Source organism: Arachis ipaensis, chromosome B03, assembly GCF_000816755.2.
Source record: "Arachis ipaensis cultivar K30076 chromosome B03, Araip1.1, whole genome shotgun sequence".
NCBI classification, from domain to species: Eukaryota; Viridiplantae; Streptophyta; class Magnoliopsida; order Fabales; family Fabaceae; genus Arachis; species Arachis ipaensis.
In genome coordinates this window covers 115,501,868-115,520,229 of record NC_029787.2, presented here as the reverse complement: position 1 = coordinate 115,520,229, position 18,362 = coordinate 115,501,868, and the positions used below count along the sequence as shown (strand labels likewise).

The 18,362-nt window shown below is 37.8% G+C and overlaps 1 pseudogene; it reads left to right on the top strand.

Moving 5' to 3' along the window:
- LOC110269517 overlaps nucleotides 1-17,772 on the top strand; it is a 19,770-nt pseudogene extending 1,998 nt beyond the window's left edge.

Sequence of the window (18,362 nt, the reverse complement as noted above, 5' to 3'; positions counted from 1 at the left end):
TATGTAATTATTATTATTATTATTATTATTATTATCATTATTATTATTATTATGATGTAAAACGTTTTATATAGTTGTCTAATCATATATTTTTTTTAGATAATTTTTTACATGGTCAATATAAAAAATAATTTTGCTGACATAATGCTATGTAATTAATGGACAAATTACATAAACAAACTGAATGAGATTCAATTTTACATGAATGTCCTAAATGAAAACATGGTTCACGGATGCTTTATTTGCATATTTATATAATCGAATCCAATTTATTCGAATTAGTAGGTGTACCAGTAAATCGAATTCATTAGTGTTGATTTACTACGAAAAACCATTTTAGCAAAGTAGTCCATACGTAAATTGAATCAATGAGCTTTGATTAGGTCCCATGGTAAATCGAATCAAAATGCTTCGATTTGTAGCCCATGGTAAATCGAATGGAGTGAATTCGATTTATAGCAAATGTAGCCCATAAGTAAATCGAATGTAATAGATTCAATTTAATAGTATTGTACCTATATATAGAATTCGAACTCATTTGTTTCGAATTACATTTCACAACTTCCTCCACCCCCAAACCATACTAAAGAGAGAAAATTTAGGCAACAATACCATAAGATTAAAAACTGCGAAAATGGCACCCGAATCGTATCTATCGGTTGGACGGAGTTGCCCATATTGCTAGTAGCATTCATGAAGAGGTTGGTGAATAAAATTTATTTTCTTTGACAAAGATCAGAATTGTTAGTAATATTAAGTCACTTAAAATTTGATTATAAGTGTTAATAGAATTTTTAAACTACAAGTGGTAGTTAGAGTAGTGATTTAGTAGTTTGTTAGAATTTTGAAACTACAAATGCAAGTTAGAGGAGTGATAAATAACTGTTAGTTAGAGTAGTGATTAGAATTTCAATTAAAATTTGTAAGTTTTAATTGTGAGTAGTTCAACTAGGTTAGAAGTTTAGTTAGAAGTTAATTTAATTTAATTTAGTTTAAATATAAAATGTTAGATTAACTAGGCACTAGAAGTTTAGTTAGAATTTAATTTAATTTAATTCATGTCTTATATGTTAGATTAAGTAGGTTCTGTTAGAGTTTAATTTCAAGTTTGCAATGTCTTTTACGTTTATTGTTATGATTCTTAGAGATTTTTTTATAGTTAGCATCCTCACCAACGTATCACCAGCATGAGGAGGTAGCACGGTATGCTCCTAGGTGATAGGATCATACTGTACTTGCAGATGGCCGGCTTAGCACATTTTGCGAGGCTCAACGACCACTGGTTTAGGTTGGATGAGCCGCTATCAATGCATTTGTGGAGCGATAGCATTCGGAGATGCATACATTCCATATGCCATCTGGGGGGTGCACGATTACGCTATAGGATATTGCATACCAGTTAGGCCTCCCGATCGACGGACAATACATCAATGGATGTCTGACAAACTTCGAGAGGTATATTGAGGGCGGCTGACCTGCATGGGCATGGTTCAAGCAGCTATTAGGTGTGTTACCTCCGATGGAATGCATTAACAAGTTCACTGTGAAGTGAACTTGGATGCAGGAGACATTCAGTGTCCTTCCTCAGGGTGTAGACGAGGAGACAGTTAGGAAGTATGCGAGGGTGTACATCATGATGCTGTTATCGACCTATTTCTTTAGTGACAAGTTCGGTACAGGTATGTACATTCGGTGGCTACCATAGTAGCGAGATTAGAGGACATGGGCAAATACAATTGGGGATCCACAGCTCTCTCATGGTTATACCGGTGCTTGTGTCGTGGTTAAGTTGGCCAGTCCATTGCAACTCCTCCAGTCATGGATCTTCTAGTGGTTCTGGGGTTTCAGCCTGATGGGTTTGATGCCTTTCATTGGAATTGGTGACGAGATACTTGATATTTATGGTTGTTATGTTTGTTAATATTTTTTCGGTTTATGGTCGTCGTTCATAAAATGTGTTGGGTGTCAGGTGGTTCGGTTATCAACCAACATTGAGCAAGAAGGGTCCTAAAGCCACGCAGTGGAGGCTCAAGATAGATTTACTCCGGGTTAGGGATGTGAGTGTTTTAGCTTTCAAGTTTTTATTGTTAAGTTTTTTTTAACTTCTTACTAGATATTATTGACCTGCACCAAATTTTAACAGTTCACATAGATGCCATATAACTTACCAGAGGTCATTCAGGTAGTTCATCCCGAGATACTGGAGCCCCGGCATATGGCACTATGGAGGGTTGTGATGGCATTGATCTACTTTATTGTGATAGAGTGGTATAAGGTGGATAGGGTGCTACCACAGCTTGGTGGAGTACAGTATCGACCAAGACCCGCACTCAACATTAATTTTCTGATGTCGAAGGATGGCAGAGACGGAGACTAATGGTTTCCGAACACATTACAGAGCTGTCACAACCATTTGACCAACATCGCCGATCATGTGTTACGATTTGATGTCGTGGAAGACATAGGATCCACTACAAGAAAATCGTCGGGTACCGGCGGATTTACCAGCGGATTTGCTAAAAAAAATATGCCGGTAATCTATTTACCGTCGGATTTTTCGACGATATAAACCTCGCCGTTAATTGTTTAACGGCGAATTTTTTTGTCCACCACTAATTACCGTCAGAAACATTCTGCCGATAACTTTTACTGCCGGATTTATACCCTGGTAAATCCGATATGTTCTTTACTAATAAAAAAATTAATATTTACCAGCGGATTTATCCGTCGATAAACCTGTTGGTAAACTTAAATATTCCTTTTATATATATATAATATATATTCACTCGTCATCATTATCCTTCTACGGCAGAAGAGAACAAAAGCATATATAACTTGTTAAGAGAATAATTAGAATCAAATCAGATCAATTAGTATCATTTGTATTTATATAGCGTATCTGTATATTAATTATAGGATTCTATGCCTTTATTACTTTGATTCCTCTAGCAGCTATATATACCCTTGTACATTGTATTTTTCCTTAGACTGAATAATACACAAAAATACTTTCTTTAGTTCAGTATCTTGTTTCTAATATGGTATCAAGAGCTTAGGTTAATTTTTTTAGAAACAATTGGTTTTTTTTGTTTCCTCTGGCAGTACTTTGTGCCCACTTTTTGACTCGTTTATGACGCTTTGGTTCGTCACCGCCACCACCCTCGCATTCTCCTCGTTGCGACGTTTCCAACACCACCGGAATCACCATCATACGCTGCTGGACGCGCCGCCACGCACCGGTTGAAGTTGGCTGTCCGGTTGCAGCCGCCCTCCCTCCAGACGCCTCCAGCGCCGTTGATCAGCGACCAAATCAACGACTCCCAGACGCGCCATGTGTTGCCCAGCAGTCAGTCAGATCCGTGCCTGACCCACGTGACCGACCCACACCGCCTCCACCACCCCGCAATCGACCCGTGTGCTAACCCAACCCAGTCCGCATCTTGACCCGCGCGCCAGCTCCTCCACGCGTCAGTGTCCGTGTGTCCTTCCCCTCCACTTAGACGTCTCCACATGGCATCAATCTGCTGATGAGGATGTTGACGTGGCACTGACATGGCGCTGACGTGGCAAATAGTGGGACCCTCCCTAAGGTTTTTTGGTGAGCTCTTTCCGATTTCTCATTTTCTGCTCCGAACTTACAGTTTTCTGTCCTCTCTTTGCTCTCTTTGTCTACTATTATGAAAAAGTCAGATGTTTTTGGTGTCATTGACAGAAAGGATGAATTCTGTCGAAACTCTAACCGTTTTGGGTACTTTTTCTCCGTCTGTCCCTCTATTGAATGTCACACATGCCACCAGAAATGTCATATTAGCTACCATTGTTCACAGTTTTTCTGCCGTTATTGCAAGCTCTCGGGACATTTGATTACTACCTGTCCTACTCGTCCACCACGTCCTGAGCCTGCTTCTGCTGTTGCTGCTACTACTGAATCTACCACCTTTGCACCTTTCAACCGGTCTCCTGTCTCTCTATTTGATATTGCGTCTCTTCTTCAGCATCTTCTCTCCCTTTCTGGTAATACCCCTGCTACTTTTTCGACCCCTCCAGGTAATTCTAAATGGTATTTTGACTCGGGTTGCTTTAATCACATGTCTCCGTTGCATAATATTTTCTCATCTCTGTCTACCACAACAAATGGACCTTCTGTCAATACTACAAATGGTTCCCTCTTGCATGCAACACACAAGGGTTCTATCTCCCAGTCGACTCTTAATCTTCCTGATACTTATTATATTCCCAAATTAAACTTTAATCTTATTTCTGTTGGTCAACTTGTTGATCTTGGTTTTGATGTCACTTTTTCCATTTCTGGTTGTCATGTTCAGGATCCTCGGACGGGACAAATCATCGGGACTGGACGTAAGGTCGGAAGGTTGTTTGAACTCGAGAATCTTCATATTCCTCATGTACCAAATCTCTGTGCTGCTTCTTCTCCTTCTATCCTTCACTTATGGCATCAACGTCTTGCCCACACCTCCTTAGAAAAACTGCATCCTCTCGTGTCTCAAGGTGTTTTGGGTTAGGTTCCAAATAAATCTTTTGATTGCATTTCTTGTAAAACTGCCAAACAACCAGCTTTATCTTTTCACAATAATTCCTCTCTTGCTTGCCCTCTTTTTTATCTCATTCACTCTGATGTTTGGGGCCCCGCTCCTACTACTTCTATGGGCGGCGCTCGATACTTTGTTGTTTTTATTGATGATTATTCACGTTTTACTTGGGTTTATTTGATGACTAATCACCATGAGTTACCTCAGATCTATATCAACTTTGCTACTATGATTAAAACTCAGTTTTCCAAGGTCATTAAGGTTTTTTGACGTGATAATGCTATGGAATACCGTGATTTCTTAACCTTTCTTGTAGAACAGCGTACTTTATCTGAGTTTTCTTGTCCTGGTACGTCTCAACAAAATGGCAGAGCTGAACGCAAACACCATCACATTCTTAACTCCGTCCGTGCAATGCTTCTTTCTTCTTCGTGTCCTGAGCGTACTTGGAAGCTGTTCTTACTGCTGTTCATGTTATCAATAGACTCCCTTCTTCTGTTCTTGGTAATGTTACTCCCTTTGAGAATCTTTATCATACTGGTGCACGAAATTGTGATCTCAATGGCGCCAAAAACTTGGTACGCACTATCATAATCTCAATTCTTCTTCATAACTTCGCACAACTAACCAGCAAGTGCACTGGGTCATCCTAGTAATAAACCTTACGTGAGTAAGGGTCGATCCCATGGCGATTGTCAGCTTGAAGCAAGCTATGATCACCTTGTAAATCTCAGTCAGACAGATTCAAATGGTTATAGAGTTTTAATAATTAAAAGATAAATAAAACGTAAAATAAAGATAGAGATACTTATGTAATTCATTGGTGAGAATTTCAGATAAGCGTATGGAGATGCGTTGTTCCTTCTGAATCTCTGCTTTCCTACTGCCTTCATCCAATCCTTCATACTCCTTTCTATGGCAAGCCGTATGTTGGGTGTCACCGTTATCAATGGCTGCTTCCCGTCCTCTCAGTGAAAATGGTCATCTACGGTTTCCCGCATGGCTAATCAGCTGTTGGTTCTCGATCGTGTAGGAATAGGATTTACTATCCTTTTGCGTCTGTCACTACGCCCTACAGTCGCGATTTTGAAGCTCGTCACAGTCATCCCATCCCAGATCCTACTCGGAATACCACAGACAAGGTTTAGACTTTCCGGATCGATCTCAAGAATGCTGCCAATTGATTCTAGCTTATACCATGAAGACTCTGATCTCACGGAATGGAAGGCTCTGTTGTCAAGAGAGGCAACCATACATCGTAGACCAGGAATCCAAGAGATACACACTCTAGCTTGTTTTCATGTAGAACGGAAGTGGTTGTCAATCACGCGTTCATAAGTGAGAATGGTGATGAGTGTCACATAATCATCACATTCATCATGTTCTTATGTGCGAATGAATATCTTAGAATAAGAATAAGCATGAATTGAATAGAAGAACAATAGTACTTTGCATTAATACTCGAGGAACAGCAGAGCTCCACACCTTAATCTATGGTGTGTAGAAACTCTACCGTTGAAAATACATAAGAACAAGGTCTAGGCATGGCCGTGAGGCCAGCCTCCCCAAATGGCATATGAATTCAAAAATAGGTAAAAAGACCCCTAGTACAATAGTAAAAAGTTCTATTTATACTAAACTAGTTACTAGGGTTACAGAATTAAGTAAATGATGCAGAAATTCACTTCCGGGCCCACTTGGTGTGTGCTTGGGCTGAGCATTGAAGCTTTCACGTGTAGAGGTCTTCCTTGGAGTTGAATGCCAGTTTGTAACTTGTTTCTGGCGTTTAACGCTAGAATATGACAGAAATCTGGCGTTAAACGCCAGTTTGCGTCGTCTAAACTCAAGCAAAGTATGGACTATTATATATTGCTGGAAAGCCCTGGATGTCTACTTTCCAACGCAGTTAAGAGCGCACCATTTGAACTCCTATAGCTCCAAAAATTCTATTTTGAGTGCAGGAAGGTCAGACTCCAACAGCATCTGCAGTCCTTCTTCAGCCTCTGAATCAGATTTTTGCTCAAGTCCCTCAATTTCAGCCAGAAATTACCTGAAATCACAAAAAAACACACAAAATCATAGTAAAGTCCAGAAATGTGATTTTTATTTAAAAACTAATAAAAATATACTAAAAACTAACTAAATCATACTAAAAACTATGTAAAAACAATGCCAAAAAGCGTATAAATTATCCGCTCATCACAACACCAAACTTAAATTGTTGCTTGTCCCCAAGCAATTGAAAATAAAATAGGATAAAAAGAAGAGAATATACTATAAATTCCAAAATATCAATAAAACTTAGCTCCAATTAGATGAGTGGGATCAGTAGCTTTTTGCCTTTGAACAGTTTTGGCATCTCACTTTATCCCTTGAAGTTCAGAATGATTGGTATCTATAGGAACTCCGAATTCAGATAGTGTTATTGATTCTCCTAGTTCAGTATGTTGATTCTTGAACACAGCTACTTTATGAGTCTTGGCCGTGGCCCTAAGCACTTTGTTTTCCAGTATTACCACCGGATACATAAATGCCACAGACACATAACTGGGTGAACCTTTTCAAATTGTGACTCAGCTTTGCTAGAGTCCCCAATTAGAGGTGTCCAGGGTTCTTAAGCACACTCTTCTTTTTGCTTTGGACCTCGACTTTAACCGCTCAGTCTCAAGTTTTCACTTGACACCTTCACGCCACAAGCACATGGTTAGGGACAGCTTGGTTTAGCCGCTTAGGCCAGGATTTTATTCCTTTTGGGCCCTCCTATCCACTGATGCTCAAAGCCTTGGATCCTTTTTATTACCCTTGACTTTTGGTTTTAAGGGCTATTGGCTTTTTCTGCTTGCTTTTTCTTTTTCTTTATTATTATTTTTTTTGCCAATTTTTTTCTCTTTTTTTTCGCATTTTTTTCTGCAAGCTTTTGTATTCACTGCTTTTTCTTGCTTCAAGAATCAATTTTATGATTTTTTAGATTATCAATAACAGTTCTCCTTTTTCATTATTCTTTCAAGAGCCAACAATTTTAACATTCATGAACAACAATATCAAAAGACATATGCACTGTTCAAGCATTCATTCAGAAAACAAAAAGTATTGTTACCACATCAAAATAATTAAACTAATTCAAGGATGAATTCGAAATTCATGTACTTCTTGTTCTTTTGTAATTAGAACATTTTTCATTTAAGAAAGGTGATGGATTCATAGGACATTCATAACTTTAAGACATAGACACTTAAATACTATGATCATGTAACAAAGACATAAACATAAACAAACATAGAGCATAGTAAACGAAAAACAGAAAAATAAGAACAAAGAGATTAAGGAACGGGTCCACCTTAGTGAGGGTGGCGTCTTCTTCCTCTTGAAGAACCAATGGTGTTTTTGAGCTCCTCTATGTCTCTTCCTTGCCTTTGTTGCTCTTTCCTCATAGCTCTTTGATCTTCTCTAATTTCATGGAGGATGATGGAGTGCTCTTGGTGCTCCATCCTTAGTTGTCCCATGTTGGAACTTAATTCTCCTAGGGAGGTGTTAATTTGCTCCCAATAGTTTTGTGGAGGAAAGTGCATCCCTTGAGGCATCTCAGGGATTTCATGATGAGGAATGTCCTCATGCTCTTGTTGAGGTCCATGTGTGGGCTCTCTTGTTTGCTCCATCCTCTTTTTGGTGATGGGCTTGTTGTACCTTTGAGATGAATCTCTCCATCTCCCATGACTCAGAGGTGGAAGCTTTTGCCTTCCCTTTCCTCTCTCTAGAGGTTTCTCTGGCCTTAGGTGCCATAAATGGTTATGGTAAAACAAAAAAAGCAATACTTTTTCCACACCAAACTTAAAAGGTTTGCTCATCCTCGAGCAAAAGAAGAAAGAAGGGAGGAGAAGAAGAAGAAAAAAGAGGAGATGGAGAAGTGTGAGTGAGTCGGCCAAGGGGAAAAGAAATGTGTATTAGGGGTTGGGTTTGGGAGGGAAGAGTAGTGAAGAGGTGATAGGGAAGAGTGGATGGATGTGAGTGGTGAGGGGTATTTGGGGAAGAGTTATGGATGTGATTGGTGAAGGATATTTGGGAAAGAGTGTTATGAAAGGGTGTGAAGAGGAGAGAAGAAGATGTGGGGTAGGTGGGGATCCTGTGGGGTCCACAGATCCTGAGGGGTCAAGGATTCAGCATCCCTGCTCCTTTTAGGCGTGCAAAACGCCCTACAGTGCACTTCTGGCGTTAAACACCAGGTTGCTGCTTGTTTCTGGCGTTTAACGCCAGCTTTTCTCCCTGTTTTGGCGTTAAATGCCAAGTAGATGCTCTGTTCTGGCGTTAAACGCCAGTTTGGTGCTTGTTTCTGGCGTTTAACGCCAGCTTGATGCTTCTTTCTGGCGTTAAACGCCAGTAAGCTCTTCCTCCAGTGTGAGCTATTTTTAATGCTATTTTTCATTCTGTTTTTTATTTTTTAGTTGCTTTTGTGACTTCACATGATCATCAACCTAAAGAAAATATAGAATAGCAATGGAAAATAAATAGATATAATTAAATAACATTGGGTTGCCTCCCAACAAGCGCTTCTTTAATGTCAATAGCTTGACAGTGAGCTCTCATGGAGCCTCACAGAAAATCAGAGCAATGTTGGGACCTCCCAACACCAAACTTAGAGTTTGAATGTGGGGGTTTAACACCAAACTTAGAGTTTGGTTGTGGCCTTCCAACACCAAACTTAGAGTTTGACTGTGGGGCCTTTGGTTGACTCTGCAGTGAGAGAAGCTTTTCTTGCTTCTTCTCCATGGTTACAAAGGGAGATCTTTGAGTTTTAAACACAAGGTTGTCCTCATTCAGTTGAAGGACCAACTCTCCTCTGTCCACATCAATCACATCTTTTGCTGTGGCTAGGAAGGGTCTTCCAAGGATGATGGATTCATCCTCATCCTTCCCAGTGTCTAGGATTATGAAATCAGCAGGGATGTAAAGGCCTTTGAACTTTACTAGTACGTCCTCTACTTGTCCATAAGCCTTTTTCATGGATTTGTCTGCCATCTCTAATGAGAATTTGGTAGCCTGTACCTCAAAGATTCCTAGTTTCTCCAATACAGAGAGTGGCATTAAGTTTATGCCTGACCCCAGGTCACACAGAGCCTTCTCAAAGGTCATGGTGCCTATGTTACAGGGAATTAGGAATTTACCAGGATCCTATTTCTTTTGAGGTAAAGTGTGCTGAACCCAGATATTCAGTTCATTAATGAGCAATGGAGGCTCATTCTCCCAAGTCTCATTACCAAATAGCTTGGCATTCAGCTTCATGATTGCTCCTAAATACTGGGCAACTTGCCCTTGAACAATGTCTTCATCTTCTTCAGAAGATGAATAGTCATCAGAGCTCATGAATGATAAAAGGAGGTTCAATGGAATCTCTATGGTCTCTAGATGAGCCTCAGATTCCTTTGGTTCCTCAAAGGAAAACTCCTTATTGGTCAGTGAACGTCCCAGGAGGTCTTCCTCACTAGGATTCACGTCCTCCTCCTCCTCTCTGGGTTCGGCCACACCAAGTAAGGTTATGGCCTTGCACACTCTTTTTGGATTCTCTTCTGTATTGCTTGGGAAAGTACTAGGAGGAGTTTCAGTGACTCTTTTACTCAGCTGGCCTACTTGTGCCTCCAAATTTCTAATGGAGGACCTTGTTTCATTCATGAAACTTAGAGTGGCCTTAGATAGATCAGAGACTATATTTGCTAAGCTTGATGAATTCTGCTCAGAATTTTCTGTCTGTTGCTGAGAAGATGATGGAAAAGTCTTGCTATTGCTAAACCTGTTTCTTCCACCATTATTAAAGCCTTGTTGAGGCTTTTGTTGATCCTTCCATGAGAAATTTAGATGATTTCTCCATGAGGGATTATAGGTGTTTCCATAGGCTTCACCCATGTAGTTCACCTCTGCCATTGCAGGGTTCTCAGGATCATAAGCTTCTTCTTCAGAAGATGCTTCTTTAGTACTGTTGGATGCATTTTGCAATCCATTCAGAATCTGAGAAATCATGTTGACCTGTTGAGTCAACATTTTATTTTGAGCCAATATGGCATTCAGAGCATCAATTTCAAGAACTTCCTTCCTCTGAGGCATCCCATTACTCACAGGATTCCTTTCAGAAGTGTACATGAACTGGTTATTTGCAACCATGTCAATGAATTCCTGAGCTTCTGCAGGCGTTTTCTTTAGGTGAATGGATCCAACTGCAGAATGGTCTAATGACATCTTAGATAATTCAGATAGACCATCATAGAATATATCCAAGATGGTCCATTCTGAAAGCATGTCAGAAGGACACTTTTTGGTCAGTTGCTTGTATCTCTCCCAAGCTTCATAGAGGGACTCACCTTCTTTCTGTCTGAAGGTTTGAACATCCACTCTAAGCTTGCTCAGCTTTTGAGGAGGAAAGAACTTGGCTAAGAAAGCCGTGACCAGCTTATCCCAAGAGTTCAGGCTATCTTTAGGTTGAGAGTCCAACCATATTCTAGCTCTGTCTCTTACAGCAAAAGGGAAAAGCATAAGCATGTAGACCTCGGGATCAACCCCATTGATCTTAACAGTATCACAGATCTGCAAGAATTCAGTTAAGAACTGGAAAGGATCTTCTGATGAAAGTCCATAAAACTTGCAATTATGTTGCATCAGAGAAACTAATTGAGGCTTTAGCTCAAAATTGTTTGCTCCAATGGCAGGGATTGAGATGCTTCTTCCATGTAAGTTGGAATTTGGTGCAGTAAAGTCACCAAGCATCTTTGATAAACCCATATTTTATGATATATTTTGTGCTTAGTTTGAGTGATTTATTCAATCCTTCACCCACTTATTCATATTAATTGCATGGTTTTACTTTTCCTTCCTTATTATGTGATGTATGTGAAAAACATGTTTCCTATGCTTTAAAATTAATTATTTTAATTACCTTTATTTCCATTCGATGCCGTGATTAGTGTGTTGAGTAGTTTCAGATCTTCTAAGGCAGGAATGACTTAAAGGATGGAAAAGAAAACATACAAAAATGGAAGAAAAGCACAAAACGGAGTTTCTAAAGAAACTGGCATCCACGCAATCGCATGGGTGACGCGGAAGCATGCCAAGCGCGAATCAACAGCGACGCGGCCGCATGACTGACGCGGCTGCATGACTGACGCGACCGCGTGACAAGAAAAGCTCCGAATGACGCGACCGCGTAACCCACGCGGACGCGTGACAGAGGCCACGCACTAGAAATTGTAGAAAACGCTCCCAGCGATTTTTGAAGCCCTTTTTGGCCCAAATCCAAGTCCAAAAGGCATAGACCAGAGGTTATAAAGTGTGGGAATGCATCCATTCAAGGAGAGCTCGCCAATTAGTTACTTCTCATGATTTAGATTAGTTATGAGAGAGGTTCTCTCCTCTCTCTCTTAGGATTTAGGATTTCTCTTTGTTTTAGGAGTGACTCTCAATCCCAGGTTTAATATTCCTTTTATATTTTTATTCTACTGCTTTTATTCGTATCTATACTTTGTGTCGCCAAAGTAGCTCATGAACTCTTCATGTTAGATTATAATTTATCTTATTAATGCTATTTGAGGTATTTCAGTTTATGATTGCTTTCTTTAATTTATGTTATTGTTGCTTTACATCTGAAGGCATTTTTATTCCAGCAAATTTACTTTTTCCCTTTTTGGTTTGGTTAAGAAATTAGTAACTCAGGAGTTATCTTATCTCAACATAATTGATAACTGTTATCTTTGCTAATTGAACTGAACTTCAATAATCCCAACCTTTTCTTAGGAAATAAATAGGATTCGAAGATCAAACTAATTAGTCCCTTGACTTTTCTTTGCTTTAGTAAAGGTTAACTAAGTGGAATTAAGATTCAACTTTCATTGTTATTGATAAGGATAACTAAGTCTGGACTTCCAATTTCTCATACCTTGCCAAAAGTTTATTTTGCAGTTATTTATTTATTTTTAATTACCATTTAAATTATTTGTCATATTCGTTCCTCATTCTTGAAACCCCAGATCTACAATCTCCATAACCAATAATAAGAACATACTTCCCTGCAGTTCCTTGAGAAGACGACCCGATGTTTGAATACTTCGGTTATCAATTTTTAAGGGGTTTGTTACTTGTGACAACCAAAACGTTTGCACGAAGGGATTTCTGTTGGTTTAGAATCTATATCTACAACACGACTATTTTATTAAAATTTTTTTACTAGCAAAAATCCTAACGTCAATCTTCCTTACATTGTTGTTGGGTTCAGCCATGTCTCCTTCTTTTACGAGATTCTCTGTAAGATTTTCTCTGAATTGTTGTGCTTTAGCTTCTCTTAGTTTCTTCTTCAGAGTCCTTTCAGGTTCAGGATCTGCTTCAACAAGAATGTCCTTGTCCTTGCTCCTACTCATATGAAAAAGAAGAGAACAGAAAAGAAGAGGAATCCTCTATGTCACAGTATAGAGATTCCTTTATGTGAGTAGAAGAAGAAAAGAATAGAAGAAGGAGAAGAGAAAAATTCGAACACAGAGGAGAAGAGAGGGTTCGAATTTTGAGATGAAGAGAAGTGTTAGTAAATGAATAAATAAATAGAAAAAGATGAGAGAGAGAGAGAGAGAGAGAGAGAGAGAGAATTTGAATACTAACTAAAAGAGAAGAAAAATATTTTTGTTTTTATTTTAATTATTAGTTAAAATTCGAAAATTAAGAGAAGAAATAAAATTAAAATTAAAATTTGAAACAATTAGTTAATTAAAAGAATTTTGAAAAAGATGAAGGTGATTTTCGAAAATTAGAGAGAGAAAATTAGTTAGGAGGTTTTGAAAAAGATAAGAATTTTAAAACAAACAAAAAGTCAATTAGTTAGTTGAAAAAGATTTGAAAATCCATTTTGAAAGGATAGAAAGTTGGAAAAGATTTTTGAAATCAAATCTTTTTTGAAAAAGATATGATTGGAAAAGATATGATTAAAATTTATTTTGAAAAAGATTTTAAAAGGAAATTAAAAATATTTGAATTTTTTAAAATTAAAGTTAATTACTTGACTAACAAGAAACAAAAAGATATGATTCTAAAATTTAAAGATTGAACCTTTCTTAATAGGCAAGTAACAAACTTTAAAATTTTTTTTGAATCAATCACATTAATTGTTAGTAAAGATTTTGAAATTATGAAATGAAATTAAGAAAAAGATTTTGAAAATCATTTTTAAAATTTTCGAAAATCATAAAAGAAAAATGAAAAAGATTTGATTTTTGAAAAAGTTTTGAAAAGATAGGATTTTTAGATTGAAAAAATTTGACTTGACTCATAAGAAACAACTAAATTTTAAAAGTTTTTGAATAAGTCAACTAAAATATTTGAAATTTATGAGAAGAATAAGGGAAAGATATTTTTTTATTTTTGAATTTTTAATGAGGAGAGAGAAAAATAACAAATTGACATAAAACATGAAAATTATGAATCAAAACACACAATGCATGCAAGAACACTTTGAATGTCAAGGTGAACTCCAAGAACTTATTTTTGAAAATTTTTAAGAAAAGAAAAACATGCAAGACACCAAACTTAAAAATTTTTAATGTTGAGACACTAACAAATTGAAAATACGTATGAAAAACAAGAAAAGACACAAAACAAGAAGATGCAAAGATCAACAAAGAAGATCATCAAGAACAACTTGACGATTATAAAGAACATCATGCATGAGTTTTCGAAAATTTTTAGTGAAAATTAAAAATATGCAATTGACACCAAACTTAAAAATTGATACTAGACTCAAACAAGAAACATCAAATTTTTGGTTTTTATGATTTTATTAAAATTTTTTGGTATTTTTCGAAATATATTTTGGGAAAAACGAAAAAGAAGAAAAAAAATTTTTTTGTATTTTTCGAAAATAAGAAATAAAAAGCTTAAAATTAAAATAAAATTACCTAATTTGAGCAACAAGATGAACCGTCAGTTGTCCAAACTCGAACAATCCTCGGCAACGGCGCCAAAAACTTGGTACGCACTATCATAATCTCAATTCTTCTTCACAACTTCGCACAACTAACCAGCAAGTGCACTGGGTCGTCCAAGTAATAAACCTTACGTGAGGAAGGGTCGATCCCACGGAGATTGTCGGCTTGAAGCAAGCTATGGTCACCTTGTAAATCTCAGTCAGGCGGATTCAAATGGTTATAGAGTTTTAATAATTAAAAGATAAATAAAACGTAAAATAAAGATAGAGATACTTATGTAATTCATTGGTGAGAATTTCAGATAAGCGTATGGAGATGCGTTGTTCCTTCTGAATCTCGGCTTTCCTACTGCCTTCATCCAATCCTTCATACTCCTTTCTATGGCAAGCTGTATGTTGGGTGTCACCGTTGTCAATGGCTACTTTCCGTCCTCTCAGTGAAAATGGTCATCTACGGTTTCCCGCATGGCTAATCAGCTGTTGGTTCTCGATCGTGTAGGAATAGGATTTACTATCCTTTTGCATCTGTCACTACGCCCTACAGTCGCGAGTTTGAAGCTCGTCACAGTCATCCCATCCCAGATCCTACTCGGAATACCACAAACAAGGTTTAGACTTTCCGGATCTCAAGAATGCTGCCAATTGATTCTAGCTTATACCACGAAGACTCTGATCTCACAGAATGGAAGGCTCTGTTGTCAGGAGAGGCAACCATGCATCGTGGACCAGGAATCCAAGAGATACACACTCTAGCTTGTTTTCATGTAGATCGGAAGTGGTTGTCAATCACGCGTTCATAAGTGAGAATGGTGATGAGTGTCACATAATCATCACATTCATCATGTTCTTGTGTGTGAATGAATATCTTAGAATAATAATAAGCATGAATTGAATAGAAGAACAATAGTACTTTACATTAATACTCGAGGAACAGCAGAGCTCCACACCTTAATTTATGGTGTGTAGAAACTCTACCATTGAAAATACATAAGAACAAGGTCTAGGCATGGCCGTGAGGCCAACCTTGCCAAATGGCATATGAATTCGAAAATAGGTAAAAAGACCCCTAGTACAATAGTAAAAAGTTCTATTTATACTAAACTAGTTACTAGGGTTACAGAATTAAGTAAATGATGCAGAAATCCACTTCCGGGCCCACTTGGTGTGTGCTTGGGCTGAGCATTGAAGCTTTCACGTGTAGAGGTCTTCCTTGGATTTGAACGCCAGTTTGTAACTTGTTTCTGGCGTTTGACTCTACTTTGCAACTTGTTTCTAGCGTTTAACGCCAGAATAGGGCAGAAAGCTGGTGTTAAATGCCAGTTTGCATTGTCTAAACTCGGGCAAAATATAGACTATTATATATTGCTGGAAAGCCCTGGATGTCTACTTTCCAACGCAGTTAAGAGCGCATCATTTGGACTCCTGTAGCTCCAAAAATTTCATTTTGAGTGTAGGGAGGTCAGAATCCAACAGCATCTGCAGTCCTTCTTCAGCCTCTGAATCAGATTTTTTCTCAAGTCCCTCAATTTCAGCAAGAAATTACCTAAAATCACAGAAAAACACACAAAATCATAGTAAAATACAGAAATGTGATTTTTATTTAAAAACTAATAAAAATATACTAAAAACTAACTAAATCATACTAAAAACTATGTAAAAACAATGCCAAAAAGCGTATAAATTATCCGCTTATCACATACCTCCCCAGATTATAGTTCTCTTCGAGTTTTTGGTTGTGTATGTTTTGTTCTTCTTCAGCCTCATGAACATAGTAAACTTGAACCTCGGGCTCATATGTGTTGTTTCTTTGGTTATGGCACTGAACACAAGGGTTATCGTTGTTGGGATCCTCTCTCTAAATATATTCGTATGTTTCGTCATGTTGTCTTCTGGGAGCATCACATGTTTTCTCGATTCTCCTTTTTTGAGTCTATTCCTCCTACTCAATCACCTTTTTTCACTAACGCCAATGTTGATCTTTTTCCTAGTGATGATTTTGCATGTTCTATCTCGAGTGACTCTCCACAGCCTCCTGTTCTTCCGCCTTCTCCATCTCCCGATGATTCCAGACAGGACGATGATCCTACTCCTACTGTCATGCCTCCTCCTCCCACTCGTTCTTCTAGGGTAAGAAATCTACCTCCTCATCTTCTTGATTATCATTGTTTTTCTACGATCCTTCGTCAACATGAACCTAAGTCATTCACAGAAGTCTCGACAAATCCACATTGACAACAAGCAATGCAGGAAGAAATACAGGCACTTGAAAAAGCACACACTTGGATTTAGTTGATCCTCCTAATAATCAGGAAGTTGTGGGAAGCAGATGGGTATACAAGATCAAGACTCGCTCTGATGGTTCTATTGACTGTTATAAGGCACGATTGGTTGCTCAAGGTTGTACGCAAGAATATGGTATTGACTACGAAGAGACTTTTGCTCCTGTTGCTCGGCTCACATTTGTTCGAGCTCTTCTTGCTATTGCTGCGGTCGAAAAAATGTTCTCTCAGTCAGATGGACGTGAAAATGTGTTTCTTAATGGAGATTTGAAAAAGACGGTCTATATGAAATCCCCTCTGGGTTATCCTTGTCCTTCTAGCAAAGTTTGTCTCCTTTGCAAGGCACTCTATGGACTTAAGCAAGCTCCTCGTGAATGGTTTGACAAGTTCAGCACTACCATATGCAATCTTGGTTTCACTTGCAGCTAGGGGTGTTCGCGGTGTGGTTTGGTTCGGTTTTTTAGAGAAAAGTCATCCGATCCAATCATTTAATTAACATGCGGTTCGGTTTGGTTCGGTTTTTTTACTAAGACCATCCGAACCAAACTAAACCAATTAAATTCGGTTTGGTTTGGTTCGGTTTGTTCGGTTTTTCAATCAATTAAAAAATATACTACCATACTATTTCACAGTCATAACGTTAAAATCAACAAATACAAATACACAATAACTAACAAAGTCTTGATCTAATAAAATTCAACGACAACAGAAATTAGCATACGACAATTAACGAAGTTTAAAAATTCAATAGTCAACACAACAAAAAATAAATATAAATTCCCAGTGTTTCTACGAGGAGCTAAGAGGAGCTGGCACAGCAGGCAATGCAGTCGGAGATCTATGCTTGTAGATTCATTTGGAAGAGGAACTAGTGCAGCATCAATCCATCATCATAACACAAACTCTTTCATGACCATTTATATGCTATTTTTTTGTTTTTGTATCCTGTAAATTTCTGCAGATTGAAACAATAGGAAAGGATATTTCTAGCCCATAAACATCATGATTCACTGAACATTAAAAATACCTTCAATTTGATAGGTTCTCCAAAGTTATTCATATGAACTCTTTTCAACAAAATGCATAAATTTGCAAACAGATATCCAAACATTTCAAGCAATTAGGAGATCCAAAGCTAACTGTATCATTGAACAAGTATGTCTAGCTGATCAAAGAAATGGAACACATACCCTTGGACATTGAGCAATACTTAGCTGCTTCAGAATTTCAATTTCCCAAGAAATAACATTGAAATTAAAATAACAATATAATTGGTGCCAAATTTTTGAAACTCACCAGGTGGAACCACTAAGCAGCACAGGTGAAAGAGGCAAACAATCAAATTGTTCTAAGTTAATTGAGATCTGCAAAACAAACAAATATACAGTTTGAAATTAAATTAAAATTTCAGACATATACGAGAAAATATTTACATTAGAAATAAAGGTTAGGAGTACCATTATCTTTAGATAGAGCTACAACTAAGTATTTTCTTAGCTTCTCAAATCTATCCCATGTCATCGTATAAAACCAATTAGTTAATTCTAACATTTCTCCTATTTTAGCCATTTCGATTACCTTGGAACC